Source organism: Lygodium microphyllum, chromosome 9 (genome assembly GCF_053477565.2).
Source record: "Lygodium microphyllum isolate KBCC chromosome 9, Lygodium_microphyllum_v1.1.10, whole genome shotgun sequence".
Lineage (NCBI taxonomy): Eukaryota > Viridiplantae > Streptophyta > Polypodiopsida > Schizaeales > Lygodiaceae > Lygodium > Lygodium microphyllum.
The window spans coordinates 40,615,732-40,628,669 of record NC_141143.1 but is presented as its reverse complement, the minus strand read 5'-3'; positions in this window follow the sequence as shown (position 1 = coordinate 40,628,669).

Sequence of the window (12,938 nt, the reverse complement as noted above, 5' to 3'; positions counted from 1 at the left end):
ACAGCTTATCTTTTGGAAAGATGGCAAGATCCATGCACAAGAAATGGGATTGCCTTTTGCTTTGAATTTTGGAAAGGGAGGTATGCAGAATTTGTTGGAAGACTTGGCTGTCCGAAATGCTTATGCAACGGTACATGCTTCTACTTTTGGTCTACAGTTGGATAGAATGCATGGCCAAGTGATGGTTGGTCCAAAGACTGAAATATGGACACATGCTTTACATGCAGCTGAAAAGAAAAAGGTCACTGATAGTGAAATGTCTCATGCAGGGCAAGACATTTGTGGCATAACTGGTTGGGAATCACTGGTAGATGCATATTCAGTATATGCATATTTAGCAAAGGTACAAAACACAGTTGTCCTTGTGGAAGAAAAACAAAAAAGAGATGAAGATATTGCAGGGACATCTAAAAGAATGACAAAAAGAAGTATGGATCAACCTAAAGCTACAAATTAGCCACCTAGTATGATATGGAAGAGGTCAGTGAGAAGCAAAAACAGGATAACAAACAAGAGGGCAAAAACAAGGGCAAACAGCCAGGATATAAGCTACAATCTGACATTGAGACAGCCACAGATCTTAAGAAGGTTCTTGAAGAACGGATCTCAAACAGTCGGGTGGAATTTACCTTAGGAGAGGTGCTTGGCATTGCCAAGCGAGAATTTCATGATGAGATCATTGACATAATTAAAAGGAAGCGTCAGTTTCTTGGTGATACCACTAGTGCACTGCTACAATTTGAAGAGGAAACAGGTTTGTTGGGTATTCGGGCTGAATATGAGCATGCAGTAAGTACAGGATTGTCTATGCAGGATGCTACTAATCAATGGACAGCAAGTGGAAAAGAGAAGAAAGTGGTTGAAAATGCATTGTCTTATAGCAATATGCATGGTGGAGTAAGACAGATACAACAATATGGAGAAGAGACTCTAGGATTTATTCCTCAAAGTCACTACACAAGAAATCATTGGGCTAGAGCTACCACTAAAACGGTAGTGAAAATAGGGGAGCGTGAAACTCCTTGTGTTGCTTTACTTGACCATGGGTCTGAGATAGATGTCATTGAGTGGGGATTGTATGAAAATGGTGCATGGCCTGTGGACACTGATCATGGTTGGCGTATGAGGAAGAGCAACCATGATCAGTGTCCACAGGCCATGCACCATTTGGTGATGTACAGGAAGAGCAACACTTCTTTGTGCAAGATAATTCCTCATATGCAGTGATTTTGGGACAGCCCTATATTACAGGTGTGCGTATGGAAACAAAGGTGCTTGATGATGGTTCTGCTTATGCAAGAATCAGAAGCAAAGATGGGAGGAAAGCATTCCAATTTCTTACTATTTGTGTTAATCATCCTAGATCGTGATGTGCTTCGAGAGTCTCCTTTGGTTCCAAATGCAAGGGAATTCAAAGACCTGGATTTTCATTAAGCATTGCTGTAATGTGGGGCTACAGTAGTGCTGATCAGAGAGTGTACTCGCCTCTTGATGAAATGAAGCATGTATTTACTATTAGTAATTCTCAGTTTACAGCAAATAGTTCATGTTGGTTTAAGCTTATGGAAGCTATCTGTAGGGCTGAACGCATATCTATGAAATGGGGTATTAAGAAAGTGAGATGATTGGGGATGTTAGCTGAAAATGATGGCATTTCAGGCATCTTTTATGGGCTGAATATTACAGACACTATGGCTGAAATTTCAGCAACTATACATGCAGAAAATGAGGCTGAAAATAGAGTGTTGTCAGTATGTTCTTTGGATATGTATGATGTTATAGCATTGTTTGCTCAACAGGAAGGATTACAATGGGCTGAAGCACTTGTGGAGACTAAGTATAAGGTAGTTGACAAAAAGGTGAAACCAATTGCTTTGCTATTTCCACCAAAGAGTGAGGGTATGTATGAAAAAGTGTCAAGGTAGCCAAGCTTATGGGATCCTAAAGAAATATGTCATCAGTTTACATCTGAAACATTACATGAATTGAAAGTTGGTGCATAAGGGTTTCTTTTGCCTGTGCTGAGAGAAACTGTTTTATGCAGATGTTGGCTAGACATGGGAAGGCATTTGCATTTCAACCAAGTGAAATAGGTTGTGTGGATCCAAATGTTGTCTCTCCTATGGTCATATTTACTGTGCCACATGTACCATGGAACTTGAGGCCTATTCCAGTGCCTAAAGCTTACTTGCCAAAGCTAATGGATTTGCTAAATGAAAAGATTCGCATGAAGATCTTGGAGCCTTCTTCAGCCCCGTACTCAAATCGTTGGTTTATTGTGCCCAAAAAGAATGGGGCTTTGAGATTTATTCAAGACATGCAATCGGTCAATAAAGTGGCCATAAGAAATGTGGGTGCAGGTCCTGTGGTTGATGAATTTGCAGAGGCTTTTGCAGGCAAAGCAATCTATTCTTTGGGTGATCTTTACTCGGGGTATGATCAGTTTCAACTTGCAATTGAAAGTAGGGATATCACAACCATGAAGACTCCTTTGGGATTAGTACAGATGTGTATTCTCCCACAGGGTGCAACAAACTCAGTGGCACACATGACAAATGCTATGAATAGGGTACTCATGGATTTTATACCACAATTGTCTATGCCCTTCTTGGATGATGTTCCAATCAAAGGGTGTGCAGTGGATGAAAAGAATGAAGAGATGGATGCTCATGGATGTAGAAAGTTTGATGCAGATCATATTGTGGATTGTGAGAGGATTTTGACATGTCTAGAAGAGGTGCATTTAACTCTTTCTGGACAAAAGTTTGTCTTTGGAGTTGAGGAGGTTTTGATTGTTGGGCATATGTGTGGGCCTTATGGGCGAAGGCCATCACCAGTAAAAATAGATGGGATTGATAGAATGCAAGATGTATGCACGAATGTATCAGAGGTGCGTAAATTCTTAGGTGCATGTGTGTTCTATTTGATATGGATTCCTCACTTTGCACATGTAGCCGATGTTCTTTATCAGCTTCTACGAAAAGGTCAAAAATTTCATTGGAAAAGGAAGCATCAGAAAGCAATGAAGAAATTGAAGCAACTCTTAAAATCTGCTCCTAGGTTGAGAAAGGCTGACTATTTACATGGAAAGCCTATGATTATTACTGTTGATACAAGCCCAATCGGGATTGGATGGGCAAGTGGGCAAGATGATGAGGAAGGGGAAAGGTATGCAATACGCTTTGGTGCAAAAGTATTGACTGAACGACAGAGAAGATATCCACAAGTAAAAAGAGAATTATGGGGAATTGTGACAGCCCTTAAATGTGATAAGGAGTATTTTATGGGTGCTCATGTAGTCATTGAGACTTATTGTTTGCCAGTATTGGGTATGATTACTAGTTGTGCTACCCCGGATATTGCTATGCTTTGGTGGATTGCATACATCAAATCTTTGAACCCTGAATTTCAGCATATTGCAGAAGAGATAACCCAGTGGCAGACATGTTATCTCGAGCATGATATGAGAATGAAGATGGGATGATGGATGAGGAGGAAGAACATGACCTTCTTATGGCTGAAAATGATGTTGCAAGAGTGAATTTAGTAATGCAAAGTGTTGTTAAAGCATTAACAGAAGCTTGGACAACAAAGAGAAGACACTTTAGATGTTTTGCATCTTGTGCAAAAGTGTTTCTGGAAGACAAATATGTAGAAGAATGGCTAAGAATTGGTCAATATCTCAGTACATTAACAAAGAGAGATGAATGGTTAGATGAGGAGTTTAAGAAGATCAAGAGGAAAGCCTATGGATTTTTCTTAAAAGATGGATACTTATGGAAACATGCTAAAAAGAAACAGGGTATGCCATTGCGAGTTTTGGGTGACAGAGCTTCACAAGTAAAAGTAATACAAGAATTTCATGAAAGTTTGTGGGCTGGTCATAGAGATGTTTGGGGTACTTTTACAAAGATCAAAGAAATATATTGGTGGCAGGGTATGTATAAGGATGTTGCTCACTTTGTGGAAACATGTACATGTCAAATGTATTCAACTGTGAGACATCGGGATGGATTGCAACCCACATATCCATTGTCTCTTCATTTTAAGTGGGTGGTAGATTTGGTCAAATGCCTACAGGTCTTTGGAAAATGAGGTATCTTGTGCTTGCTCGTGAATACTTGACTAATCAAGTGGAAGGGAGAGCTCTACATACTACGACGACAAATGCCGTATGTACTTTTCTCTTAGAAGAGATCTTTTGTCGATATGGCTGTGTGGGAAAAATTATAGCAGATAGGGTGAGTTGGATGCAGATGAAGCTTATGATTTCTTTGCATAGTTGGGGATAAAGCTTGCTTTAACTTCAGCCTATAACCTTGAAGAAAATGGCAAAAGTGAAAGAGGTCATCCACCTATTGTGAAGGCATTGGCAAAAGCATGTGGAGAGAAGATAAAAGAGTGGCCATGATTGCTCCCTTATGCTTTGTGGGTTGACAGAACAACTCATAGTGCTGTAACAGGATATATGCGTACAGAATTGATGTATGGTCAAAAAATTATCATGCCGATAGAAGAGATGATTGTCACATGGAGTGTGTTACCTTGGGAGGAGGAGTTGAATCGAGAGGAGTTGTTGGCCTTACGCATTAGACAGTTGGAAAGAAAGTCAGAAGACATAGAGGCAATGACTACAAAGTTAAGGGTAGCAATGATACAGAACAAGAAACGGTTTGACAAAAGACATAGACTGAGACCAAGAACCATACAAGATGGGGATTGGGTATTGGTTTATGATAGCAGTTTAGATAACCAGCATAGTGCCATACGTAAAGTTTCCAAGAGATGGTTTGGATCCTATGTGGTAAGACAGATGTTTGATAATGCTACTTATGCATTAAATGAGCTGGATGGGATAGCCATAAAACTTTTGGTAGCAGGGAAAAGAATCAAATTATTCAAAAGGCGGGAATCTACTGCTTATGAGTTGCCAGAATTGGAAGAAAATAGTGGCCATGATACAGGGGCTAGCCAGGAAGATATGGAAGATGAAGAAGTAAAGGATATGGTTGCAAAGGATGAGGAGGACTCAGAATCCGGTGACAACTAGGATTTTGGCACATACCGGAGGATGTGTAGGTTCAGAGGGGGTGGATGTCGTGATGTTATGAGGACATAGTGTGAAAATGTATGGAATGCATCATCATCCGACATCTTTATTGATCTAGAGAGTCAATGTGATTTGAGCCATTAATACTAGTACGAGTTGCATGAATTATCTGAAAAAACTAGATTGTTGGATAATTTTAGTCTATTTTTTATATTATTTATTGTAAAAATCCGAAAAATTTAGAAAAAGCTTCTAGATTAGGATGACATGCAAAAAGCTAGTTGCTTTTTTAGCTAGTTAGGGGATTTTCACAAGAAGGACAGATTGACAAAATCGCACGCATTGTGATCACTGTGAACAGGCTGAAAACTGCAGATTGAACTGAAAGAAGAAGAAGGAGTGATTTGGGAGATCCGTGAGCAGGTGTCCTAGAGTTTTATCCCCCTTTCGGAGCCAATGGAGCCATTAGATTTGGGTTCTGGGCAGCAGAGAAAGAGCTGATTTTTTTAATCCACATTTTTGGTCTACGAAGGAGCTCCAGGAGAACTAATGCCTGGAGATTGCTTATGAGTAGAGCAAAGATTCCAGGTTCTTTCAATATATATTGTTTCAATTCATTGTGATTTGTTTTTGTCATGTTTACCACTTGGGTATTCCTTCTATCTTCTTTTCCATCTCCTATCTCTACTTCTTTCTACTTCTGATCCTTGGTGGATTCGACCTTTTGACAAAAACCCCTCCGACAGTGTTAGTACATCACTTGTCACCCTTTGCTAGTTCTTCTTTTTGTCCTTTCCTTCCACCCTCTCTCTCAAGCAATATAGGAATGGATTCTTTGTATTTGCATCATTGGAGATTCCACACATGCATTTTAAAGTTTTCAAGTCTCCTACAAGATGCCATTCAACAAAGTATTGACCATACCCTTCAACCGAGAGCATCTCACCATGTTCCTGATGATTGATGATGCTTGGAATGCTTGTGTGCATGAAGAACAGCTACAGCACCTCAAATGTTTCCTTAGGAACTTTAAATGCAACAAGTCACCACACATGGCGCTCGGATTGAACACTAAAGTTCCCTGGGTTGTTCTTGTTGAATTATAAAGCTCTATTCATCAGAGTTACACTAACTCTTTCAAGCTTTACTCCTTTGACAACCTTACTTTCATCTAATTTTATAACAAACTGCAATTTACCATTACATTCCTCAATAGACATACTGTAGTACATTACCCTTGCCAATTGCACCTTGTACAAATCTAAATAGTAGTTGTTGAGTTCGATGAACTTCACCTCATATGCATTTTTGGTCCCAACCTTTAGTGTTTCCACACATTGAACATGCATGGGATCTCCTATTAGCTCCAAAACCTTTGTATTAAGTTGTCGTTGGGCCTCTATTAACTTTGAAGGTTGATGAAGAGGCAGGATTCTATTTCTCTTTAGCACACGACCAAACCTAGCCTTCACACCTTTGAATATCTTTGAGTAAGTCGTTGTGCTAATACCGGCCCTGTCACAAATAGATTGTGTATCCATAGCTAAGAACTCATTTGACATATCTTTTAATGTGCACTCAATCACCTTTTCCTTCACAGCCTTAAACTTAGGATTGCTCAAAGCGTTTTCCAATGTATTTGCCTTTAGCAATCTACTAATACACTATCCAACCTCACCCTCACCTAGGTTCTCTTTCAGAGCTACCTTACATGCTTTGATATGTCGCTTCCATTGGCCGCTATTCACAATTAACTCATTGATTGGCTTTTTCTTTCATTTGTGTTCCTATGTTAGCTTGTTGTTGATCTTTCTCAAGTTGTCCAATTGTGCCTTTGCCTCCTCATATGAGATACCAATGTCATGGATAGTGTCCTACATTGAAATAATTTGATTGTTTTGTTGAATTATAGTGTCATTCAGCTGTACCACTTGTCCTATGAGCTATTGTATATGAAGTTGATGTGCAGCGAGTACATCATGGCAATTTTTTATGGTTGCTTGGCAAGTTGTAAATAATTTAAACGCCTGATCATTGAGCCGCCTAGTCTAACCGAGCAACGCATTTTCACTCTCACACATGTACTTCAAAAAATTTGTGATTCCTGAGAAAGTTGGAGGTCTATTGTTTAATGGGTCAATTGGGTAGATTCCCCCATCAACCCAGAATCCACATGTTTCAATCCCATTTACCTGTAACTCTGCAAACCCTGAGGGTTGACACTGGTACGCTAGGTTCTTTTGAATAATGGGGCATATTCAATCTCTACCTCAATATGCAGCTCCTTCTTTCTTGTATTCATTTTACTATTAATAGAAACGAGGAGCCTACTTGGTTGTCACAGGAGGTAGAGTGGAGATGCACAAAGAGGCACACAAAGGTGCCAAGGAAAAGGAGGCAAAATATCATTTTCCTTGTTCTCGATTAAAAAATCAATTACCTTGTATCTACTAATAATTTTGCTTTGAAAATGAAGCACCACACTCCCGTAACTAACTCCTTTTTTAATATAAAATTTAGTTGAAAAAGACTTATTGAATGAGGAGAGAGAAGGAATCAAAGTATATCTTTGTAGATAATATAAAAAAGGCAAAATGAGATTGGAAAAGTGGAGAGAGAAGAGGATTATTTACTATTCTTCTCTCCTCTTTTCCTTGTTTTAGGAGGAGAGAGGGGGGGACTAAGAGGCCCATTGGTGAGTTTAGTTTTTTCCTAATGGTACTAAACAAAATTGAACTATATCATCTTTCTCTTCACAAAACATTACACTAAATATGCAAACAAGTAGTGAATTGTATGATGCCTAATGATGGATAGAGGAAAAACCCTAAATCATGCCCTAGCTATGGCCAAAGGCATAGTCACCATAGGGAAACCCTAAACTGGAGATAATGTGACCACAAACAAAAATCCATAACAATTGAACAGAAGGGAAAAATAAAATGTCTTGCTCAATCAAGCATATGAGGGGATCTGAGAGAGATAAATACTTGCCATTAGCTTGCACAATTATCTTGTAATGATCCTTGCTTCTTGTGATGGTATTTGCTATTTTGTGGAGAGAGAGAGAGAGACGATAGCACACCAAATGGAGATGAAAAATAAAATTGGGAGAAGCCTAAATTCTAATAAGAGGCATCACTTGTGTGATGAATTTTTTTTGGACATTGTATATGCATCGAAATTCAGTTTGCCAACATTCCAAAATTCTTTGCAAATTTCGTCGCATAAGCGATGCTTCAACTCCATTGTTTAAAAGATGCAAATAATGTTGAATATGACATTCTTTTTACAAGTGTCTCATAGGGAAACTTGATAGTTTTTTGGGCCATGTCACTAATGGTTGCCTTTCCTTATAATAATTCTATGTAGTCAAGCTCAATTTGCGGCTACAAAATCCCATGCAATCTTAACTGACTTTGGAAGTCTCCACTTTGAGTCCCTAATCAACAACAATTTTAATGTGCCCATCAACCTTTACCAAATTATCCACCTTGGGGATTCCCCTCTTGGCAATTGCTCATCCTGTCCTTCCTATTCTTTTTGCCAAGGATGGATAAAATACCCAAGTCCAAAATACACTATCTTGGTTAGACACTCAAGCTTCCAAATATGGAGTCCTAAATTTTTAGATTTTTTGCTCCAACACACATTATTGGGAGGTAAAATATTAAGGTTGCATATTATATAAACACTCTTAGGATTTTCAAATTCACATGCAATGAGCACGTATTGCACTTGCAATAGTTGAATTTTTTCTTGAGTTTGTTGAGGACCAAACTTATCTTCGATGCTTTGAATGCTCCTATTCCTACACTGAATCCTAAGTATCTAAACATAGAAACATTGATTTTCACTTTTCTAGGCCAACCAAGGTGTTGCAACTCTTCTTCAGTGACACAAAAACCAATTATTATTTAGCAATTTAATCTTGAGACCAACTACCCTTTCATATACCTCTACTATCTCTATTTTTGTTTGTAGGTTCTTATTTTTTTTTCTCAGCATCATCATCAAGTCATTGGCAAATCCTTGCCTCGTTGGACTTTTACCTTTATACTTGATCCCTTCTAGCTATCCTCATTGAGACATCTTGTCTATCATTAAAAATCAAGGGTGAGTAGCACCTGCAAATAGGATCCTTGCCTAACTTCTCACTATATTTTGAAGGTTTAAGCAAATACTTGTTGATAGAAACATATGCATAGGCACCCCCCAAGTATAAAGGGTAAGCTTGTTATCTTGCTTGCAAATTCCATTTTCTCTAAAAGCCTCCTTACATTGTCATGTGATTTTTTTCAAACTAAAACCCCTATCGTTACATCTGGTAGATAAGATTTTGTGTGCTTGCTTGTTTACATGAGTATTTGTTTTGTTGCTTTTCTAGCTTTTTTTAAAAATGTTTGTTTAGACTAAGATTGTTCTTGTCATTATTTTGGATTCATTGCACTTGAGTACTTGATCTTCTTAGTTGAGAATGGTGTTTGCTTGGACATATTGATACTAGACTTCAATTATAGTAGTTGATGGACATTATGGATCACAAATGTGTTTTTGCTAATATCTTCACACTTCACTAGGATGAGGGGATCATGAGCACCTCATGTTGTACTTGTCAAATACACTATACTCGGGGGTCATCTCCCATTCTTTCTCATCTATAACCATACCATGGGATGGGTTGATGCACTTGTTACACCATTTTCGAGCACTTATACAACATGAGGCCTGCTGCAGCTATATGTAATAAATTCTAGTTGCATGTGCACTTGAGAGATCACTTGTTGTGCATGCATTGTTCTTTAGATGCACAATAGTGGGGATGTTCTCATTTAGGAATCTTGGTTGGAGAAGGAAAGCTAGTTGGGTGAGTTTGGGGGTCATGCAAGAATTCTTTAGTGGTGATGAAATGAGTTGTCTTCCTTAGTCAACACTATGAGGACCATCTTTCTCTTGAGCGATTGTGAGTTTTGGGTAGGTGGAGTGGAGCACTTCAATTTCTTCTTCTAATGAGGGATGATGGGTGAGGATAAGGATCCTAAAATAACCAAGAAATAGTATTTGCATTTTGCATGGCACATAGGCACTCATAGCTAGGCTAGGTAGGAATGATTTTAATGCATTGATCTCATTGTGTGCTATAACTCTTGTGAATTTTCATGGCATTTTTTCCATTTTCATTTTTTCAATATCATGATTTCCTGAGCACATTGTTCATATCAAAGCATGTAGCTGCATTGCATTCACAAGTATAAGCACATTCAAGAAGATGTTTAAACATTCGAAGGGAAATGGGCACATGATTGTGTCTTCCTCATGGTTTCTTCTCTTGAGATTGACATTGAAAATGTATTCAACATAGTTTATGTTTCACTAGCTAAATGAGTGACGTCAATTTTAATGTGCAATCAACCAAAAAGACATCAATCAAAGAATGGTAGCAAAATTCTCACTTGCACTTGCTAGCAAATACAAACTCTAATGTCTCAAACATTGTTGGGTACAAATGTGCACCCAATGCCTTGATAGAATGGAATGTGAAGAAGAATAATAAGATGTGTATATATACATATATATTATATTTATTTTTTAAAAATACATGCTTTGTTTATTGGAGAAAATAAGAAAGAGTGCTAAATGAGAAAGCAAAAGAAGAAAGAAGACATCTAATGATAACTTAGCTTTAGAAAAATATTTTCTAAAAAGAAATGCTAGGAAAAAAGCTTAGTTTCCAAGCTAAGGTTATTTCAACATTAAGAAAGGCTACTAGGGGGGGGGGGGGTGGTACCATTTATGGATTTGGTAGCATGGTTTTAATGGGGGTTTCTAGGTGTGATTGATGGGCTATCAATATGTGAGCTAGCTTGCATGTTTCGAGGTTGTTGGTTGCAAATTTGAGAGACTTCCCTACGTGGTTGTGATACTAGAGCCCCATATTTTTGGAGCTACATGTTTTGTCATTTTGGAGGAGGAGAGACATCATGTTTGTCAGGGATAACGTGTGTTTGTTGGAGCTTTGTGATTGTGACTTGCATGTGCTGGAAGACAAACTCCATGCTTTAGAGGATGTTGTGTGTTGTTTGGAGGAGATCATCACAAAACTAAGGACTATTGGATCTACTAAAGCCAAGAGAGACTGCATGCTTTCAAACAAGTTGATGGAGTGCTTCTATTGGTGTAGGAGCAACTATCAATGAACACGAGGGAGATTGGAGGACAATTGACATGTTATCTAGTGGAGGCTTACAAGTATACATGTTGTGTTTGGTGGGTTGCTTCTAGTGTCTTTGATGTCATGTTGGCATTGTAATTGCAAGTGACTGTCTTTTGGGTGGTAGCAACATACTCTCAGGTGGATGCCTTCATCCTTTGGTTGACCAATAGCATAACTATTTTTTCTAGAGTGAAAGGGATTGGTGAAGACTAAGAGATAGTCTTAGTTAAGGAATCCACATCATGAAGTTCACATGGATCTAATTTTATGTAAAAGGTGTTGGCTAAGAATTTGTGAGAACAAAAGAAGGGCATATATCTCAAAGCTTCAAGAAGAAGACAGACTTGGAGCCTTAGAGTTTGGAGTCTGCATCTTGGAGAGATAAGTTAAGACCTTTGTCAAGTGAGCCTCTACTTCAAAGTGATTCACTTAGCCTCTAGTGAAGACTGAGGGGACAACCTTGTTAGAATGATGGGTTGATTGGCTTTGAGATGGTTTGAAGGCTCGTTAGAATGATTACAATCACTATATGTAGCCCTAGTAGTGTTGAAATGACATACTAATCTCAATACACACTAAGCTTGTGGATTTGGCTTTCTTTATTACAAGAAGAGGCACTTCTGATCTTCATTAGTCCTTGACATTCAACTTAAGATCATCTATATTGTAGTCACTTTTGTAAGATTCTCCTAATATTGATTCCTAGTTTATTTCTTGATATGTTTGAAAATTAAAAAAGCTCTTTCCTTAGATTTTTTTTTGGGTGCTTCATTTTGAAGCTTGTATTGTGTGTCTAGTGTAATGTTGCATGTTTTGAATGTTGTGACTTGCTTATTTAACTTGAGAATGGTAGTGTAAGAAGCTCGAAATCATACGTAGTGAAGGGGATCTAATTGGAAGATCCTCAATGAATGTTTGGGTTTCACTTTTTCCTTGATGTTGGATATTATCCATTCTTGTTTGTGCTTGCTTATCATGAGTTGTGTCATTGTTTCTAAGCTTGCTATTTGCTGGACTTCTTTGTGTTTCTTGGTATGTTTGGCTATGCATGCATAAGAGACTTGAAAGTATACATTGAGTAGAGGATCTGTTTGGAAGAACCTCTACTAGTGTATAGGTTTTGAGTGCCTACGTCATTACACATGCTCACTTGTTCATCTTTTTATGTCATCTATCTAAAGTGAACTCAAGACCTTTTGTTTTGATTTGTGGATATTTTTGCTCTACTATTTATGTTATATAAGGCTATTGTGTAGTGGTTTTCCATTCAATGTTTATGTGTTGGAAAAGTTGTCATTAAGTGTTAAGTGTTTCCACCACCCATCATTCATTTGACAATGTAATACCAAGTAACTAAATCAAAAGCATTTTCCAAATTTATTTGCAAAAATATTTTCTACCTTGATACTACTACCCATTCAGTAGTATTATAACATTCTAAACAATATCAATAAGTGGCCCCCCTTGGTGAACCTACACTAGTGTGGATTGAGGCACCTCCTTAGTATTGGTACTAGTCTACTTACCATGTCTCTTGAAAATTCATCTCCAATGGCCAAGTTTGCTACATTGGATTTGATTTGGAACCAACAAGATTATGTTTCTTATTTATGAGTTTAGAAACTTGCCTTGTTTCCAATATCTATTTACTAATTTGATGACAACACAAAAGAG